This window comes from Nuphar pumila, chromosome 16 (genome assembly GCF_984573655.1).
Source record: "Nuphar pumila chromosome 16, dmNupPumi1.hap1.1, whole genome shotgun sequence".
Classification (NCBI taxonomy): Eukaryota; Viridiplantae; Streptophyta; class Magnoliopsida; order Nymphaeales; family Nymphaeaceae; genus Nuphar; species Nuphar pumila.
This window is the reverse complement of record NC_143264.1, coordinates 36,529,827-36,552,198: the sequence shown is the minus strand read 5'-3', so window position 1 is coordinate 36,552,198 and position 22,372 is coordinate 36,529,827. Positions and strand designations below refer to the sequence as shown.

At 36.6% G+C, this 22,372-nt stretch overlaps 1 pseudogene across 1 annotated transcript; it reads right to left on the bottom strand.

Annotated features, from left to right (window-relative positions):
• Positions 1-5,395: 5,395 nt before the first annotated feature.
• Positions 5,396-19,559, bottom strand: LOC149813178 (putative ubiquitin conjugation factor E4; annotated as a pseudogene). The gene is made up of 3 exons (XR_016428232.1): positions 18,496-19,559; positions 13,705-13,832; positions 5,396-6,274 (listed from the first exon to the last, which is right to left on the bottom strand). The product of XR_016428232.1 is annotated as a putative ubiquitin conjugation factor E4 (transcript).
• Positions 19,560-22,372: the final 2,813 nt, after the last annotated feature.

The window sequence follows — 22,372 nt, the reverse complement described above, 5'->3', positions numbered from 1 at the left end:
TTTTTTTGTCTTTCATTCTCCTCATCCTTCTTCTTTCTTTGCCTTTCCCTCTCCTCTGCCTTCTTCCTTTGCCTTTGCTTTTCGTTCTCCTCCTCCTTCTTCCTTTGTTTTTCCTTCTCTTTGTCATCCTTCTTCTTCTTATTCATCTTTAGTTCTTTCACATTCTTCCTTTGGTCTTCAGCCTCAATATCTGACGGATAATCATCCACATAATACAATTTCAACGCTTTATCCTTGTCTTTATCATTCTCAATCTTTATTATATTTTGGTACCTTTCATAACACTCATATAGATAGGACTGGCTGATAACTTCTCTAATATTCATCCCATAAAACGGTGGATGATTTCTTGTCTGGCGAGCTTTAAACATTGCTAACATGAACAATGCATAAATTTAACTGCATCATTATATGTTACAACCGCCTCCCTAAGTATTTAATAATACAAATTATCCCATTTGTTAAATAATCACCAACATTACAAATCGTCGCAATATTTGGCTTCATAAGTAAACATTGTTGTAAGATTTAATAAACTTAAGTACAAATCGAGGTAACTCCATAAATACACATCACTTGTGTTTTGAATGTATAAATCGTTGTTGCTTCAAACTTACAAATCGTTGTATAAATCGCAACCATCATAAGTACATATCGTTGTAATGTTTGGCTTCATATGTGTGCATTGTTGTACGATTTATCAAACTTAAGTACAAATCACGATAGTTTCATTAAATCATTATTGTTTCAGTCGTATAAATCGTTGTTGCATCGAACATACAAATCGTTGTAGAAATATAGCCTTCATAAGTACAAATCGTTGAAATGTTTGGCCTTCATAAAAATAAATTGTGCTAACTGTTTTTTGATGCCCAGAAGGTGGATAGGTACCAATCGATTTGTTTCAGTATGAAAATAGGTGTTATTTAGCATGAATAGTAAAACCAGTTGTAAGATTTAGCATTCATATTTACAAATCGATTTGTTTGCATAACGAAACCTTGCTAATCCGACAATGGAGGAAAAACACCCAGAAGGTAGACACAGTCGATGGTGGCAACGATGCTGCCACTGCGCAAACGATGGCAAAGGATTCTCTGGTGGTAGCAGACGACGGCAAAGGGTGCTTCAACGGCAGCAGACGACGGCAAAAGGTATGGCGAGGCAGACGACGACAAAGGATGCTCCGACGGCAGCAGACAACGGCAAAGGATGCTCCGGTGGCAGCAGACGACGGCAAAAGAGGGACCAGTGATAGGAGACGACGACAAAGTTTGTATCGTCAAAGGGAGCGCATGTTACAGCGGATGGTGCAAAAAGTTTACTGATTAAGGCGAAAAAGGAATGTTTGAACTTTAAAGAGTTAACATCATTCTCGAACCGGCGTTTCACTTTTCTAGATGGAGGATCTCGAACCGTCATTTCCATTTTTTTGAATGGTGAACATTTTTGTCATCTTTCCGAACCATCGTTTCATGGCAAGAATGGCAGGAAAGGGTACTTATGTCTTTGCAATCGCATCGGATTATGATGCTAAGTGATGTCGACACACATGGGGATACGAGCCCCGCAAGCTTATATACGTCAGCTCATTGTGACCCCCGAACACGCATTGTGGTTAACGGACGTCTTGGGGGGGGGGGGGGGGGGTAAACATATAACCTGCTCCGCTATGGGAATAAATTGAAATTGGCCGAGGGTTTCCTCAAGAAACGTTAGTCCTCTGGAAGCTTACTTTTCTCTTTAGCAACAACAGAAAACCCTCTCTCTCTCTCTCTCTCTCTCTCTCTCTCTCTCTCTGAGATGTGTTTTCTTTCTAATGTGTAATGTGTCGTTGGCAGCTGCACATGAAGGTCAATCGGAGAGGGGATCGGGTTATGGAGACTACCTGCATGTTACCTAGGATTTCCTCAAGAAACATTAGTCTCTATGGATGTTTTGTGTGTACGTATGATGTTTGATTGTTGGTGGCTGTCGTTAATTGTGTCAATCTAAATAATTGTATGCTAATTTCGATCTGAACATAAATAGTTCTTGAATGGAAGCTTGTAGTCCCTCTCTCTCTCTCTTGATATTTGCTTTGTGATGTGTAATTGTCGGTGGCAGGATGTTGTATTGACGCTAGCTCATTCTACTGTTTTCTTTCTCTCGTGTTTTTGTCGTGTAATTGTTCGTGGCCTTTGTTTTTATATTAAATTTAGGTTGTTATATTCATTTTAGACTTTCAGTAACACGGGCAGTGAAAATCTTAGTGAGGAAATTATTATGAAAATCTATTAATTGCACAGATATGCATAGAAATTACGAGAATTCATAACATAAATGCTTGATCTTTTCTCAACATCACCACTAAAATCCAACAATTAAAACAGTTGATGGAAGGAAAGGAGGAAATGAAACAAGTGATAGCTAAAGAAGGGATCAGTTGTTCCTTGTCAGTTGTCATAATTTAATCGAATTGATAAAGCATAAGATAATTCAGGTATTCGTTTCGTAGTTAACATTTAGGCTAATTAAATGGTAATTGACATTTAGGTTCATGAAATGACACTGAATTGTGTGCACAGTTTTGGCTGCTTAAATCTCTGGTTGGGTTTCTTAAACCCTAATTAGGAAGTTGAGATCTTTGAGATCAGTTGTATTCAAGGGCCAGTGAATAAATTGCTGCTACATTGAATTGTCCTGCCAAAGTTGCAATTATGCCAATCTGATACTTTTATGCCCTACAAAAATGGCACGTTCTCACAAAAACCCACAAATGTGTCAAAATTCTTTGCATGTCCAAAGACACTGATTTCTAACTTGTTATGACCATTTTACCCTTCGTAACATATTTAGGTGAACTACATTTACAAAAATATGTTGTGAACCACAAATATAGTTAAAATTGTTGAAGAGATTCACAACATATTTGTGCGGACCTCTTAATGTTTGCAAAAATATATTGTGCACCTCTGAATATAATTAAAATCATCGAGAAGATTCATAATATAATTGTGCGGAACTCCTGGCATTCATAGAAATATGTTGTGCACCTCATAATATGCTTAAAATCATTGAGAAAATTCGCAATATATTTATGTGAACCTCCTCATGTTCTCACAAATATATTGCGAACCTCAAAATATAGTTAAAATCACTGAAGAAATTCACAACATATTTGTGGGAACTACCTTCCATTCGGACAAATATGTTATATGTTGTAAACCTCCATCTATGATTAAAACTTACTAAGAAGATTCGCAACATATGTGTGAAACTTCCTCACGTTAGTACAAATATATTGTGAACCATACTATCTTTGTAAAAATGCCACGTCTTTCGAAATACCTCACAATTTATCAAAATCCTTTATTCAAAAAATTTGATTCTCAACTTTTTAAAACATTTTTACCCTTTTGCAAATATAACACGATGTTCACAAATCATTTTTGTGAATATTCTAAAATGTGCAAACCTTTTTTTAAAAATAATGTTTGAGGACATTCACATATTAACTATATTGAGAGGTCCTTAACATATTTGTGTGAACATGAAGAGGTCCACACAAATATGTTGTCAATCTTACTAGTAATTTTAATCATATTTGGAGGTTTGCAACATATTTGTGTGAACGTGAAAAGGTTCACACAAATATCTTATGAATATCTTCAATAATTTTAACCATAGTCGGAGGACCGTAGCATATTTGTGCGAACATGAGGAGGTTCACACAAATATGTTGTGAATCTCCTCGATGGTTTTAACTATAGTCGGAAGTTCACAACATATTTGTGTAAACTTCATGCTTACACAAATATGTTGTGAATCTCCTTAGTTTGATTTTATAAAAAAAAGATCATATTGTTCTTGTAAAATGGCATGTTCTTCAAAATGCATCATAATTTGCCAAAATCCTCCTCATATTCAAAATTTTGATTTTTGATTCTTTTTAAGATATTTTTGCCCTTTCACAAATATAGCACAACATTCGCAAATCATTTTTTTTAATGCCCCAAAAATATGCAAAACTTTTTTTACTAAAAAAAAATAATGTTTGAAGATATTCACGACCATTATCAAATGTGAGAGTATTTACTTAAATGAAGTTGATAGTATGACCTACTGAAATCATGTTTGTAAATGTCTCCAAAATGTATGAACTTCCTTTTACTAAAATTGCATAAAGGGCACATGCAGGAGGATATTCATAAATGTGTGAGGACATTCGCATGTAAAGGTTAGGACATTTGCAAATGTAAGAGTATTTAATTAAACAAAATTCATAAATATAGTACAACATTCACAAACCTCATTTAACTAAATACTCTCACATTTGCAAATGTCTTGAGCTTAAGGGTCCTTGTAAATATTTTTAGTTTGATTTTAATCTTTCAAAAGTTCGGAAATGTCATTAAGTTCACACATGTATCATGCAAAACTCCTTTGATTGATTCTAATCTTTCATAGGTTCGCAAGATATTTGTACGAAAGTCGATAGACTAGCGTAAATATCATGTGAATCTCTTTAATTTGATTTTAACTATATTTAAAGGTTCACAACATATTTATGCAAACATAAGAACATCTCACAAATATGTTGTAAATCTCTTCAATGATTGTAACCATAGTTAAATGTTCACAACATATTTGTGCAAGGTGAGGTTACAAATATGTTGCAAATCTCTAAATATTGTGAATCTTATCAATGATAATCATATTCTAAGGTTCGCAACATATTTGTGCAAACTTTATCATATTCACCCAAATATGTTGTGAACGTGAAGAGGTTCACGCGAATCTCCTTTATGATTTTAACCATATTCAAAGATTTATAACATATTTGTGCAAATGACAAACAGTCTTTGCAAATATGTTGTTTAACTATATTCCAACATTCGCAACATATTTATGCAATACAAATATATTTTGAATCTCAGTAATTTTAACCATATCCATTCATGCAAATATGTTGTGAATCTTCTCAATAATTTTAATTATATTTGAAAGTTAAAATATTTATACAAATATGTTTGTACTAACGTCACAAAGTCCATGCAAATATGTTATAAATCTCAATAATTTTAACTATATTTGAAAGTTTACAACATATGTATACAAACGTCAAGAGGCCCACACAAATATACTGCAAAGGGTAAAATGATCTTAAAAAGTATAGAATAAATTATTTTGGACATACTAAGGATTTTGACATATTTGTGGGTTTTTGCAAGATAGGACCATTTTATAAAACAGTACTATCATTTTCCATTTATTTGTTTTGTAACCAAGTGTGGAAGCTCATCATTGTAAAAGGGAATACATCAGAATTGTTGAAAAGCATATATGACAATTTACATTGGGAAGTTCAACCACCATGCATGAAGACTATTCTACGAAATCAGTCCATAATTCAGCATGAAAAATTATACCAAGTACACAAACATTAAGATGTCCAGTACGGAATACATGAACTTGAATTGTCAACTTGTCTCTAAAGAGTTACCATATACATGTAGTTGAATTGTCAATTTGTCCCTATAGAGCAAACATATTTGCATCAGTCAATTGAGGTAACAGACTTTTTACGGCAGTTCGATAGTCCAGAATTCATCAACAATTATTCCAAATCTAGAGAGAGAGAGAGAGAGAGTTGTAGAGGGGGGTATACAAGCTAAATATGGAAAATTACTAGCTAAAGGGGCATGCTTCATAAATAAATACAGGAGAAGCAGATCATGCCCCACAACACCTAAAAATACACGGTTAATGAATATACATGCATGGAATGGAAAGGATCTTGTGTGAAACATGTACAAGGGGATTGCTCCACTCTAAAGAATATTCAAAACCACATCCAAGAAACGCACCCATCTTGATCAGCATTTCTTCAATCAGATCGTATTGATTGACGCTAGAACACTTACAAGAATTGATGCTGCCTTTTTGCATCATCCAAAGTCTTAATCCTGTACAACCTGGTGTTCATTGGTTTTGGGAAAATGACTGGTGAGAACAGATAAATTCTTCAATACGGGCCTTCAATTCGGTGTTTGGAATTAGCATATCTTGAGTGAGATGTGTTCGGTTGAAAGGATCAGACTGACCACCATCAATCAGGGCCACTCGAATGTGAGATATGTGCATGTTAAAAGGCTCTAAAGACACTACTGTATAAATTAGAAGAGCTTAGATTTGTAGATACACTATCACTCAACAGGTGCCTCTGGATGATTGCCCTATCCATCGTAATCTTTGATGCTGGCAAAATCACTGGATCTTTCATCAGTGTATACTGCAACACCAACTACATTGCATTAGTTTTATGAAAAATGAAACATTGCCAACAAAACTAGTTCTCTGATGTTCATGTTTGTGTATGCATGTGTGCTTGCTGTGTGGCTTTCTCAAGTTGCTTCCACCACTGCAGCAGTGAGCATGATGTAATTAATGGACTAAAAAAGTCCATTTTCTCAGTTACATATAGCGGTCTTGTGCACAAAGTTTGATGCAGCATTCTTCTCCCAACAGGACCTGTGGAATTTAACTGACAATATGGGGCAAACAAGGGCAAGGCAACGTAAGCAAGTAGATCCCTAAACCAATTTGCTGGGAATGCGTCCTTGCTCCATAAAATGGAGAGGAAAAAAAAAATTCTGACAATGAGAAGTTAAGCAATCAAGATATGTGGATGATAATGAAGCATGAGTATTGAAGCTTCTAGGTGAGATTCCAGGATAAGGAATACTTTCCACAAAAACCAAATGCAATGTCATTGACACAAGCACATCAATAAAGTTACCATGTCAAGATGTCACTTGAAGACAGAGATCCAAGTTTTACATGTTCCTTGAAAAGGTAGGTGAGCAAGAGAACACAAATGAGAACATGCTACATGGGCATGGTGCTAAATGAAACATGATATTGGATTTTTGGTGTTCTTTTCAAAATTCCAACTCCTATAAATGTGTTCATCCTGATTGATTAACTAGAAATCGACATTTGGATCATGCATTTGGATGGAAAAAATGGTATTTGGAGCATCAAAAATTTATGGAAAATTGTAGGTCGTTGATTTTTGAAACCTTATAAAAATCTCTCCATGCATCGGAATCAAATGCTCCAAGAAGTGATTCCTACCCTCGTAAGGAACCCATTAGTGAAAAAATGTCATTTTTGTCAGAAAAACCCTTCAGATGTGATCTACATATTAAGTTTAGCATAAACCGACCTTTGGATCATGTTTTTCTGACATATATGTCAGATTTCACCATGGTTGAAAATCAACAGCCCACAATATACCAAAATTTCAAACCTCAAAAAAACATTTTTACATTAAAAAACTTTGATTCAAGGCTCGATTCTTACTATTTCGAGCATGCTGAACACATCCATGAGGTCAGATTTGGTCAAAACAACCTCCCCCTATGAGTTCCAACTAGGGAGTTTCTTGCCCACGTAGGTAGCAAATGCTATCTGGGTTGGACCTCCATAAGTGGATCGGATAGGTGCTTAGTGAGGGGTCGTGTTTGGGACTTGGTTATATGGGGTATTGATGTAATTGAGAAGGGTATTTTGGGAAGAAAATATGCTGATGTGGACCGGGAGTTAGAGGGATAATATGGTCAATTGGGTAGTTAGGAGTCTATATAAGCCCAAGTGTCTCACTTGTATCGCATTCTTGGTCTTGTAACAACTTGGATTCTCTAATGAAAATAGATGGCTTTAGTCACTTTGGCTAGAGATTCGCTAATAACAACTTCAGTTAGAGATTCCTAACCTCTCAACTCCCCCTCTTGACTGACCACCCTTTTCCTCCCTAGCTTCTGCTACAAGCTAGCCGACCCCCATCTCTCTTCTTCCATTCTTTTTTCACCATTGTATCTAGGCTTGAGGTACCACCCTCGGGTTGGTGTGTGTGTGTGTATAGTGAAGGGAACATGCTAAATGGGTTTTTCGGCTTTTCCAGTGCTTTCACAATTCTAACCTCATAGATGTATTTGGTATGGCCGGTTTACTATTAACCGACACCCGGATCATGTGTTTTAGATGAAAAAAACAATATTTGGAGCTTCAAATGTAATACCCGTGAATTTTATCATATAAATAAACTTAAAATTTACGTCCTTAGGTTGTTATAAAGATAATTTATTGTTTTAATTGTTTATTTGTACTTGAATCTCGGATATCCTATTTGGATCTTCAATGTCGGATCCATAAATACCCTGTTCGGATCTTCGATAATCCGCTAAGATCATTAGATATCGGATCACGAACCTTAATTTCAATATTTACTAATCAATTTTCAGTCAAGGGGATCGGATTTCTGGTTTTGGATCCACAAAATCTTGGACATCGGAGATTTAAATTGGTTTGGGTCCAATTAGAGTTTCTAATTGGATCTGAGATATGTTGCTTGGAGTCCATACTAGTTGGCTTGGACTCGTAAATATTAAATTTAAAGCCACGGTTCCAAGTCAGGGTAAGATAAAAACTTCGGATCCTTGGATCCGAATTTATTTAAGGGGTGTATGAAGCACAATGGACTTGGGATCCATAATAAGTTAGTAGAGATCCATAATAATGTAACTGGATCCACGAAATTTTGTTTTAGTTGGGTTACATTAAAAAAAACTAAAATATTTAATAAGTTAAATATTTAGATGTGCGTTCAGATCATCGGATGGATCAGGATATGCCCAGGATATGGACCCAACTGTGGCGGGTCACGGGTTCGGGTTCAGTCGAACCAAACTCGCACCTGTCGGTGCGTTAAAACCAAGTCACGAAAAAAAAAACTTAAGGTTAAAAGAGAGGATTATGCAAACCCTAAAAAGGGTTTGCTTTTGAGTTAAATGAGAGAGGGGTTGTGTGTTTTCACACAGCCGCTGGGAAAAAGATGGGGTAACCAACCCCTTCTCTCTCTCCCTCCACAATTCTCTCCCTAACCGACTCTCACGCTCCCCTTAAGACCCCCATTCCCTTTCCTCTCACGAAGACTCTCTCTCACTCTCTTCCTCCCACACGCTCTCTTCCTCCCGCCTCTTCTCTCTCTCACGTGCGACGTGAGGGGAGGACGATGGTGGATCGGTGGTCGACAGACCCTCTAACTCGTGGCAGCAACCACCGAACTTCGGGACAGAGGTAGGATTTCCTGTGTCTTTCCTTTGGGTATTCTGTGAATCGAGCATGGTGTGTTGGGTTGCTATGCTTTTGCAACTTTATTAGGTTGCAAGCCTGTAGGGGATCTACCGTAAACCCCAAATTGGTAGATTTGGGAATTTCGGTTGCTGAAAATCCATAGTGACAGGAGGATTTGGGGTTTGAAGTGCTTGGGAAGCCCCAAATCGTGAACTTCTGACAGTAGGGTTTTTGTGCTTTTGCATAAGTATCGATTTTAAGTATGCCTTGTGTTGTTGTTCGAAATTCCTTTTGGGATTTTCGATTCTGATGTAGGATCTATTGGGATTTCGTAGCCTGTTTGTTTAAATAGGTGAAGTCGTTGAGCATGACCCCTATAAGTGGGTTTAAGTTGTGCAAAAACGCAGAATCATGATTCTGAGTTTGGGTTGCAGACAGGGGAAGCCTTCATTTGGTTCCCTGTTTACCATATCAGCAAACGGTGAGGGTGCACTTATATATATATATATAGTGGTTTGTTTTGTATTTTGGCTTATACACACACAAAAAATTAAAATTGTGATTCTGTATAAGGTCCAAACCCTATGTGAGACGAACTTGCGCTTGTTTTTTGGCACACTACTACACTGTTCATGTTGTCCTCATGGGCTGGAGTCCCGCAAGGGAGGATGCGGGTTTTCACTTTACTTTTGCATACGGTGTTGCAAACTTAAAGAATTGACTTTAATAAAAATATAATAATTAAGAACAGTATAATATATGTTCTGAGATCTTCCATTTCGAGAATGGAGATCTTAGAGATCCGGTCTTGAGGAGACTCTGAGGATACAAAAACTCCGTGTGCTTAAATTTGGTCCCATGAACTCGATATTGAGGTTCCTTATCCTGACCACGGTTTTAGGGAGAGTCTGTCACTTTACCTGGGAGTGGTGTGTTTGACACAACTGTTGTTTTGGTACCAAGGAAGTGGCACTTGTGAGTGTGGGGTGTCCCTTGTGTCCCCGACATTAGATGTGGAGGTCTAATGTTCCGAAGGTGATTCGGTCGAGGGCTAAGTTTGGAACCAAGTAATAAAATATAAATTTGTGTGCTAAGTTACCCTGAGAACCTAACTTGACCTCGAGGATTGTACCCGTTGGGTGTATCCGCGGGCAATGGTAATTAAAAAGAGGAACTTAAAGTTGTATGCATTTAATAGGGCACGCATATGGAAAGAGAAACTTTTATGAAAGATGATAAAGTGTTCATGCATTGCACATAAATTATACATATTCATGCTATGCATTAGAACATGCATATGTTATCTGTTTCCTTAATTGTTATATGTTTGGTGGATGCATGATGTTTAACTCAGAGTTACCAGTCGAGGTAGCGGGAGCGGGAAGCGAGGCACTTTCAAAATTTTAAGAAGCGGGGAAGCGTGGGACTACTTAGAAAAAAATTCTGAACTGTCTCGGAAGCGAACCGGAAGCGACCTAGGAAACGAACCGGAAGCGAAAAAAATGAAAAAAATGGAGAAGCAAGGGGGAAGCGTGGGGGAAGTGTGCTTCCCATTTATGGGAAGCGCGTTTCCCATAAAAGGGGGATGTGCTTCCCATAAAAGGGAAGTGCGCTTCCCAAAAAAGGGGGACGCTTCCCCTCACGCTTCGAAAGCGCGACGTTTCGCGCTTCCCCTTTTGCCTAAGCGCTTCCGGTAACTCTGGTTTAACTTCTAATGCATGTTAAATGCTCAATTCTACTTGAATTGTAATTCGTGGTATTGATTAATGTTCTTTTGTGCCTAATAGATGTACAATGTTGTATGAATGCTTACCTGAATTATGTAATTATTATAATTGCATTCCTCTGAATCATTGCATGAATTCGTATTTGTGGTCATGGGACATTTAAATGTTGTTAATGATGTTACCTTCTAGTTAGCTTCTGATAAATTGTTGACTCTCGTAGCGTAGGCCTTTGCTTATTCTTGTATATACTGAAATTCACACTCGGCACCCACACCACATACTTGACACATAATATACCTGCAAGAAAAATTACAGTAATTCCTACTTAGACAGTTTTAGTCTAATTCCTATAAATTTATCATTTTTCAGGTAAAGAGTAGAGTTTGTGAGCGGTTGCAGGATGAGGCTTCGATCGAGATTTTGGATTTACTGTTTCAGGGATAGTTTGAGAAACTCTGATGTTATTATTCATTGATAATGAAATGAAATAAATGTTTTGGTCTTGCTCCCCTGTAATGTTCCAGAATACTTAACCTTATAGTATTACTTGTTTCCGTTGTTTCTAAAAAGAAAAAAAAAATCTCAAAATTTGGGTTAAGATTTTGGAGGGTTACATCAAAAATTTACAAAGATTTTGGACCACAGATTTTTTTAACCATATAAAAACACAACCATGCATCGTAATTGAACTCTCCAAGAGCTTATCCCAATAAAATTGAGTATGTAGATGACATCTATATGGTCAAAATTTAAAACTAAAATAAAAAAAAACCCAAAATCCCATTTAGCATGTTTCCCTCACTCTATACCTATGTCACAAAGATTCGACCAACCAGGTGTCGCACCCACGTCAACGCGATGCAGGTGCACGTGTGGCACCCGGTGCGGTCAACCCGACCCTGAGTTCGGTCAATGCACCCAGGGTCATAAATGTCCAAATTTTGGACTTTAAAAAAACAAAAAGAGCTTGATGAAATGGGCTGAGAGGAGGATTAGGGCAAAAAAAAATTGCCCTCTCCTCCCGACCCCGACGCTGCGACCCGTCTCCCGATCCTGACGTCGGCGATGAGTACGAGCTACCACCGTCCGGCGACACCTCTCCATCTCCAACCCAGATACACATTCAGTGTCTCATTCTCTCCTTCAATCTCTCTCTCTCTCTCTCAATCTCTCTCTCCCCTCGTCTCTCAATCTCTCCTGAGAACACTAAAAACCCAACCTTAATCATAACCCAAGACTTTGATCTCTTTATAGGTTTAAGAACCATAATCATAAATTTCATTTTTCTTGTGATGTTTTCAAAAATCTGTTTTCTTGGATAAATATCAGAAAAGTTATGGTATTTAAAAAAATTGGTTTTCCCAAAAATGTGAAGGAAATGTTTTGGCGTGTGTGTGTATATATATATACACACACGCTGGTTCTGCCCACTTTCTTGTTCTGTCTCATTCTACGCAGCTCAAACTCACAGTTTGTTGGTGTTTTTTCTCACATTCAACACCATAGATGTGATATATAGGTTTTGTTTAGTGGGAACCGGCTTTTGGATCACCTAAATCTAACCTGTATACAGGTTTTTTCAATGATTCAAAATCAATGGCTATGAAGGTATCAGTTTTTTTTTTTGCTCATAAAAGCATATTTTTTCATCAAAAAATCATGATCCAAGAGTCGATTCTCACTAAATCGAGCATGCTAAACACATCTAATGGTTCAGATCTATCATAAGACACTTCAAAACTATGGAGCAGAATGGGACAAAACGAGAAATGAGGCCTAATATGTTCAGTTCTCATATATATATATATATATATATATATATATATATATATATATATATATATATATATATATATATATTCGGATTCCTTTAAAACACTTATTTACATGTGTTTAATGTTTAATCCAAACCTGCAGATATGTTTATAATTGCTTACTCATTAAGCAACATGCTTTGGACTGAATTAATTTAACAAGAAATAGATAGTATTTTTAAAATACTTTAAAATAATAAATAGTATTTTTTGTTATAATATTGTCATTTGAAAATATCACTAATTTATCGCAATATTTTCAAATTGTGGGTGCTATTTGTGACACACACACACACCAGTTAAAAAAGAAAGCATAGTTGTTGGTGTTTTTCTTAAATCCGAACATTCATGTAGATGTGTTTATCATGGCTTGTTACTAGAAAATATGCTTTGATATTGAATTAATTCAACCAAAACATTTGATTTTTTATCACAAAGTTTTGCTGCAATATAGACTGTTAATTTTAATTGGATCTCTTTAGAAACCCATTTAAACATAAAAGTTTTGCTGCAATATGAATCGATTTGATGATATTATAATAATTGTTTTTTATTTCATTAGTGTTACTGTTGTTAACTGTTAAAACTTACAAATTATGTATATATATAATATAATTTTATATATATACCCTCCGGCACCCCCGCACCTATGTGACATAGCTCTATACACACAATATACATAACCAAAAAAAGAATAGTCAACTTTAGCAAATAAAATGGCAAATTCACCACAAATGTAGACCCACAACAAATAAACAGTGACAGAAATTTGCATTGAAATTTTCATTACCATGGGCATTTTAGTAAATTTGTAAGAGAAAACCATACATGTATTAGCTATACTTTGGAAATGCACCATCTTTAATGTGCTTTCTCATAAAGCTACTAAAATACCCATGGTTGGTGACGTACACCATGCTTGTGGTAAACGCTAACATTGAAAGGCTTGCAACATAAACAGCCAATTTCAAAGCAATTCATCTGCTTTTCAAGAAAAAAATCACTTCACCTGAATTGGGTCAAGAAATTCATCTGGTGTTCACCTGAATTAGGTCAAGAAATTCATCTGGTATGTCCCCTAGGGCAGCTTCAACATCCATTGCTTTTGAAGCAGCTGCTTTCACTTTGTTGCCAAGCTCCACAAACTCCTGAATCATCTGTGCATCCTCTCCTATTTTACCAAGAACATTAGCTGTAGCTGTAAATAACTGGATACATTTATGAGAGCCAGTAGATTCCACTAGAAGAAATAAAGACAAACTCAAGCAAAAATGCCAACACAAAAGTGCTTGTTATGGTGCACATGGGACTAGCTTAAATTGTGGGCAGTGATACAAGAGTAGCCAAGAATTGTCAAATATTGTTGTGTGTGTGTGTATATATATATATATGTATATATATATATGTATATACTTTTTATGTATATATGTATGTATATATGTATGTATATTTAGTATGTGAATAATGTAATATGTATATTATATTTAAAATGTACTTTTTTATTTTTTGTTTCTTATTTTTTATTTTTTTTCTAACTAGCTGTTAGAGTCAGCTAGCAGTTAGGCATGTCTAACAGCTAGGTAGACTAGAGGCTAGTTGGCTATCTCTCTTCCTCCCATTTTGTGTATATATGTGGGCAACCTGTCCATTGAATTCTATGCTCTTTGTGAGCATTATTTATAAAATAAAATATATATTTTTCATGTGTTGCTCTCTTGCTCTTTGCCTTGGTGCATTTGTATTTCCCTTAGTGGTGTGTGTTGTTGGCTTATAGCCCTCTTGTATTCCTTCATTGTTATTAGATTACATGGTATTAGAGCCTTGCTGTATCTTGTTTGAAGCATTTGTCTCTTGGTGGTTACAGATTCAAGCTCTTCATATTCCATTGTTCTTGATCATTCTCCACCATAGCCGAGAAAGAGTCTACCACCGTGATTTCCTTCAAACTCAACGACTCCAACTATCTAATATGGGCAACCGCTATGTATAACCATATCAAAGAAAAGAAATTATGGGGGTACGTTAGTGGTGTTAATATACATACATATTAATATATGTATATATATAAATGGTGTGTATTGGTACATATATATATATACAAATTTATTTTTACACTTGTGGTATGCATGTATTTTTCTTTTTTATTTAAAGGCTTTCTAGCATTGGGACTAGCCCAACGGCTAGTTGGTCTAGCCTCTTGTGTTCCCTTTTGGCTCTATAAAAGGGGATCTACCCCATTGTTTATGTAATGCTTTCTCACGCATTTTTATAATAACTATTTTATTTATTTTTACATTGTGTGGCCCTCCAGTGGCTTGTATTTGTGTGAGTTTGTATTTTGCCCATAAGTGGCCTAATGTATTTGTGAACTCTTGTGTGTTCTAGTAGCCTTTAGAGGCATTTGTTTGTACTCTCTTTCTTGTTTCATTACATGGTATCAAAGCCTTGAGCTCTTGAAGCTTGTGGATTCATGATCGTGCTCATGTTGGAGGTTCAAAAGCTTGTGTGAAAGCTTCTTGGTGGAATCTTCATCAAACTCCTCATCTCCATCTTTCTTTCATTCTCCTCTTTCCAATGGCCGATAAAGAAATCGTCACCATTGTTCATCTCTTCTATTTAATTTAGGACATTGAGGCCTACAATGTTCTGGTTCATAACAATGGTGACAAATGACTTTACTTTTGTCATAATCATTGTCTTGTCTACTGAAATGAGGCGGTCTATAAGTGTGCAAATAGTTTCGCGGTCTAAATACGGCTAGAACGGAATCCTCTTCATTCTTTGGAGGATTCTTTGTTAGCCTATTTTCCTCTAATAGTTAATTCTTCAATAGTCTCAACAATAGAAGGAAAAAAGCCGATTTGATTGTTTCAAATTCCAGTCTCAAACCATTTACAAATTGGTAAAAATGTTTCCTATCGAGTTATTTTTGGCCAAGCTTGATATATTTGGAACAATGCCACTTTGGCTCAAGAAGAGCCAACTCTTCCCAAAGTTCGGACAACTCATTATAATATTCTCTAATGTTTTTGTTCCTTTGGATCATAGTTCGCACTTTGTCTTGTAAATTGCACACATGTGCAATGTCTTTAAGGGAATATATATTTCTAAGATATTCCCAAGCCTTATTGGCATGTTCAAATTTTAGAAGACTAGTGCATTTCTTGATATCTCCGTTATTAATTAGCCAAAACATGATCTTGGTATGCCCCATCCTCCATTCTTTCTACTTTTTCTCATAGGTATCTAATGCCTTAGTTTTCTCCCATTCTACGAGAGGTACCTCTTTCTCATTTTCAATCTTTTTGAGAATTAGTTTTAGTTCCAAATTGAAACCATCTACTAACCCCCACAACCCCTTCCCCCAAATATGGTGCTTCATGATTAAAGCCCACATCACATAATTGGTATCATTTAGTTTTACAGGCATGATGGTGACTTTATCATTATTATCAATTATTATAAGGGTGAAGAAGAAAGAGAGGAGATAAGAAAATAAAAGAAAAAGAAGAAAATATGAGAGAAAGGAGCAAGAGCACAATCACAATATTTGAGTAGTCAACGATCCTTCGAACCACTTTTTTCTTCAACTATGTAGGCACAAGAGCACTTGAATCACGAACAAGGAGACAAATCAACTTTTTACTAGAATGGTACAAAAAACGGAGTGACAACTTTCCAAGATCTAGAAGCTTCCAAGCTCTGATACCATGTAAGGAAATGAGGATCTTCCACGAAAGCACAAATGCTTGCAATAAGTGTCTAACTAGTCCAACGGCTCTATTTGTAGCCATTGGACTAGCTCTAACGGCTATTCATAACTAGTCAAATCTTTGACTAGTTTTGAGTCTAGTTCAATATAAACTAGACAATCCTAAAATACAAAAATAAATAAAGAGAAGAAAAAGAAATATATAAATAATATATAAATTATTAAGGGGAGTTACCCCTATTTATATATATGGAGAGAGGGAGAGAGAGGAGCCTTTAGAGAGCTCCAAGAGAGTTGTTGGAGCTAGTCCAACGGCTCTATTTGTAGTTGTTGGACTAGCTCCAATGACTATTCAAAACTAGTCAAATCTTTGACTAGTTTTGAGTCTAGTTCAATATGAACTAGACAACCTAAAATACAAAAAATAAATAAAGAGAAGAAAAAGAAAATTATAAATATAAATAATATATAAATTATTATATATTAAAATATATTATGTATAATTATATTTATGTGTATATACACTTTTTATCATAAACAACCAGGCCTACAATTGATGTATAAAAAAGAACAATAAAGTAAATTAACAGGTTGATAAGCATAGATACAAGACCAATGGTAGTCCTACAATACAACAAGGGAACAACAAGGGGAAACATCGATGCAAAAGATAAACTTTCCTTCTATGGTACCCAGACACTCCATTTGGCCCTCCGTACCCATGTTGACAAGTGTATCCCCATGTCAACACGCGTCAACACCCGGTCACACCATTTTACCCTCCATACATACAAGTTTGTATTTAATTTAGAATTTAGAATTATATTTTTAGTTTATAACTTTATATTTTCATTATATAATATATTTTAGATATAGCATATATATTTAGAATCTTAGATTATATTCAGTTTATTTTGAATTTATTTTGTATTTGTGTGATATTTAATATATATAACAGTGTCCCCGTACCAACATTTTTTGGGATTGTCATGCCCGTGCCCGTGCCCGTGCCCGTACCCGTACCCGTACACGTACCCGTACCCGTACCCGTACCCGTACTCGTACCCGTACCCGTACCCGTACCCGTACCCGTACCCGTACCCGTACCCGTACCCGTACCCAAGTGACATAGCTTTCCTTTAAATAGTAGAGCTTGACCAATGGCATGCCTGCTTGCCGAAATTTTTTGATAACATGTTGGCTTTTGGAAAAAGAAACTTAATTCCATCACGCACTATTCCACAACCAAACACATATTCCTCATTGGAAATGAAGACAATATTTTCTATCAAGGCGAAGTAAGCAGGATAAGTTTGGAATTCGGCCCAAAACACCCATGGAACACAGTATAATTACATGCAACAGCAAAGCTGTAAAGACATTTGAGTGTCTGCACAGCATGGAACTAAAAAAGAAAACCTTTATGCTACCCCCAAATACACAAAATAGTACACTATTGAATCCCATTGGAGTGAGCAAGGGATCAAGTCAAATCATAGAGAAAACACCCAAAACTGCATCTCACAACTGAAATTAACATTAAAAAGCTAAGGGCCTCGACACTTTCACGAAATTAAAGGAAACAAGATGCCTAAAATTTTTGATGCACTCGTGCACTAATTGCACGCATGACTCTGTGGAACAGAAGTCGAGACACAAATTCATAAAGCCCTTCACCCAGACTAGGCTGACACGAAAATCAATATCCAAAACCCTAACCAACTTAAAAGCTGGTCCTCCACTCAATTCCCAAGTCAAGTTAACATGCAAGGAAGAAGGTTCTCAAATCACCACCAAATGAAGAACAACAACTCACTTTAAGAATGGTTGGTGGAAATCATACGGTAGAAATCAAGCTACCAACTACCATTCATTTAACACTTTTGTTACTTATAATTTTGAAATCATGACTACAGACTGCAAAGAATGGTATTCAAAAACCGGTCATTGAAGTGATACTAACAAATAAAATAAACCAGCAGAGAACAGGAACAACTTATTTCATGGAGTTGACAAAATATAGAACAAAGAAAAAGCAGGAAAAAACACATTTTTTCTCAAAATGCGACAGTCCAAGAGTGCCAATAGTAAAATGTGAATAGCGTTCTCAAATAAGACGTACCCAACATCAGGTTGCCCCAAGAAAATGGGATGATCAGGGAGAGCGCTGACATGAAAAAACGGTCCAAGCAAGCTCGTTACCACAAAGACTCGGCCATCCACATGGCTCTGTGTTGGGCACCACTTGGGATGATTAACTAATGCCTTTGCACAATTATGATAACTAACCAACATCTTCAGCGCTCTTAACAGCGGCTGAAAGTTCCCGAGAGCCGAAACCTTGTTCACCTCCGTCCGCAGATCCTCAAACACTGGCCTGAGAATAGTCTCTAGCGTATCCTGATCCAAATCCCTGAAGAAATCGTCCAGAAACCCAGGAGGACACCGAGTTCCACTGCTGCCGCCACCTACCCCACTAAAACCATCAATCGAGATCGAAAACTCCGAGCAAATCAACGCCACTAGTGGCGAAGAAGGCGAATTATTTGCCACCGTCTCTGCTTGGGGGAACATATCCGGATTCGCCAAATGAATCCTACAGTAACAAATCGCCAACTTCTTTGCATCTCTGACCACCGCTTCCATCTCCCCCCCTCGACTCCCTATCCTTCATTGACCCGAACTTCCGCCCCTCATCGATCGCCCTCCTATAGCACCCGACCAGATAATCAATCGGCGGCTCAGCGCCAGCGAAGACGGATGAAAGGCTATCAACAAGGACTCTCTCAATCAGATCCCTTGAGAGCTGCATGGGGCGACTCTCACTGAGGATCTCGGCGGCCGTGAGCTCGAGATTCAGCGGGCTCCGTGAGGGAGAGGAGGAAGATCCGCCGGAGGAGGATGTCTTCGAGGCCCGGAAGCGTCTTCTTAAGGGATTTCTGGCTCGCCATCTCCAGAAGCACGATCGGATGAGAGAGGAGATCAAACACGGGAAGAAACCAGAGAAAAAGCGAACTTTCTTCTCATTCAGAGGAGAGATCGAATCGACGACGGTTCTAAAGGACCAATAGAGGAAGAATTTTGGTCTGATTATGGTTAGGGTTAAGGGTTTCCCCCTTTATAGCGACGCTAGGATTTTGCAGAGACGGGAGCGTGCTTCTCTGTTCTCCCTCTCCCGCGAGTAGAAATATGAGAGAGAGAGAGAGAGAGACAAAGTATCCGTTTCGATGCTGAACCACCTCCCATTATATAGTCGTTCTCAGAACCTTGATGATTATGGATCCACCTTCTCGTTTTCCTGAAAAATTACAAAATGACGATGGTTGTAAACGGGTCGGACTCGGTTCCGATCTGGGTACGACAAAATCGAGTCTAACATTATCGGATCCGGATTCATATTCAGAGTCGGATCAGCTAAAACCGAATCTGGATCTGACCAGCTTAAGATCTGACTTTCACGTGTACATTCGGATGCAAAAAGTGATACCAGATCCAAATTTGACTACCAAATCCAACGAAGGAATTTGGATTTGGTCCCAACTGTTTGCGTATGTGAGGATGAATTATGAAAACATGTTGTAAATGGGTAGAATCATCCGTTTTTTGAAGAATAGATCCGGATCCAACTCGGATCTCAATTCCGGTAGGATCCGATCTTGTCTTGTACTGAAATCACTCGGATCTCTGTGGTGACATTCTTATACTTTTACCTCTCACTGGTAAAACAGCTCTTGTTTTTTGTTTTTTGCTTAGCCCTCGGGATCTCTTTTTCTTCATCGAAGAGTGCGACTGTGCGAACAGCTTTGACCTTAAGAAAAAAAATATCCCTCATGGTTTTTTTTTTTGTAAATTCTACACCGGATTCACCAAAAAAAGCTACCACAAATAAGAATTATTTTGACTGTAAAGTTATGTACTTAAGTCGTAGACATCTTCAAATAAAAATAAAAATCTTATATTCACAAATATAAGTTATAATCCGTAAAAAAGAAAGTTTATTCACAAATATAAGTCATAGTTTACAGTTTACAAGATGAGTACATCTCCAAATAAAATCTTATCTTTGCAAATATAGGTTATAGTTTGTAAATAATAAACATCTACATATACTGTTCACAAATATAAGTCATAGTTTGCAAAAAGAGTACATATATAAATAAAAGCCTATATTGGTAAATATAAGTTATAGTTTGCAAACGAAATACATTCATAAATAAAAGCCTATGTTTTTAAATATATGTTATAGTTAACACAAAAAATACATATAAAAATAAAAACCTATATTTAGAAATATATGTTATAGTTTACAAACGAAGGACATCTAGGAATACAAGTTTATGTTTGCAAATGTAAGTCATAGTTCACAAAATAAATATATCAACAAATATAAGCCTGTGTTCACAAATATGTGATGTAAATGTCTCTATTTTTGCAAGTCTGCAATGACAACGAAGTTCACATGTTTACATCACATATTTAAGAATGTAAAAACCTTCACACGTTATTTTTATAAAAATTTACTTTAAGTATACAATAACTTAAAGTTAAAAAATGGCATCCGTAAATGCAAGTTATAATTTACAATTATATTATGCGAATGTTTCGACCTTGGCAACTCTGAAAGATGAACACCCATAAATACATATTCATGTTTACAAATATGATTTCAGGTTCGCAAATATCTATTGTATGAATGTTATTTAATTGGTAAGGTTAAGTCCTAAGTTGAGATGATTTGGCAGAACTCAAAAGCATATGGAGTATCCATTCATCATCCATGATTGGGCCGGCTTTAGTTTTTCGGCAAAAGAAAAAAGAGCAATTTTACAAAAAAGGCGCTTAACTATCAAGCTATTTACAAAAAGTTACAGTTAACCGCCAGGAATATAAAAGTAATGCACTGTCAAAACAGTGAGATTAGAAGACAAAATTACCCTTAATTTTAAAGTTAGTTACATTCCCCCGAACGCAATGGCGTTTCTTTAAATCTTCTCACGGCCAAACTTGTGGCCTATGTTGCCTGCTCTCTCTCTCTCTCTCTCTCTCTCTCTCTCTCTCTCTCTCTCTCTCAATGGCAAAGAGTAGATGTGGCCTATGTTGCCTGCATCTTTGAAAAGCTCCTCTTTCCCATCTACCAAACGAGTACCACTCCGCATTTCATTCATCTACATTCTTCCCTTTTTATACCAATTATCACCGTCATCATGACCATCACCCCATCGTCACCATCTTCATCTCTATTGGATGTTGTTACCATCGTACGTGCAAATGTAGATACCCATATTGTTTATGATCACCTGATGCAACTGTTCTTGGGGACTACCCATCATTACCAACATCATTCATCATCATCCTCATGCGTTTGTATGTACGATCACCCCCTTATCCCACTTCTATTCTATGCCAATTCGGATTTTAGTTTTCTATAATTGATTATTGATACTCAGGCTGTAAGGATGATGCCTAATAAAAAGGATGATGATAAACTTGGGGATGCCCTAAATGAGATTCATCACGCTATACATCATCATGATGGTGTGTTTTATGATGGACAGCATGGTCGTAGACTCGTAAGTAGCCAACGATGCATCATCATCAGATGCTCGTCTGCCGATGACGTTGTCCGACGCATATACACGGCTATAATTATGCCTATAATGGATCGAGGGCATTAGTGACAAAAGTTAAAACAGCCAGATATGGGCAATCAAAAATTCGGGAGATTTTGAAATGTTTCATAAATCTCACATTTTTTCTGCTAAATATCAGCAATAAAAAATAAATTAAAAATATAAAAATATATATTTTTATAAAAAATAAAAATAAAATACATTTAAAAATAAAAATCTCGAGGGTTTTCACGATAAATATCTATTAAAAATGTAAAGCTCGTGATATTTGTCATGCTTTGAAAATCTTGTGATAAACTTTCAAGCAATTTCTCGTGATATTTGCCACAGAGATCGAGGGTAAGCTGTAATTTTATATGTTAACCACAC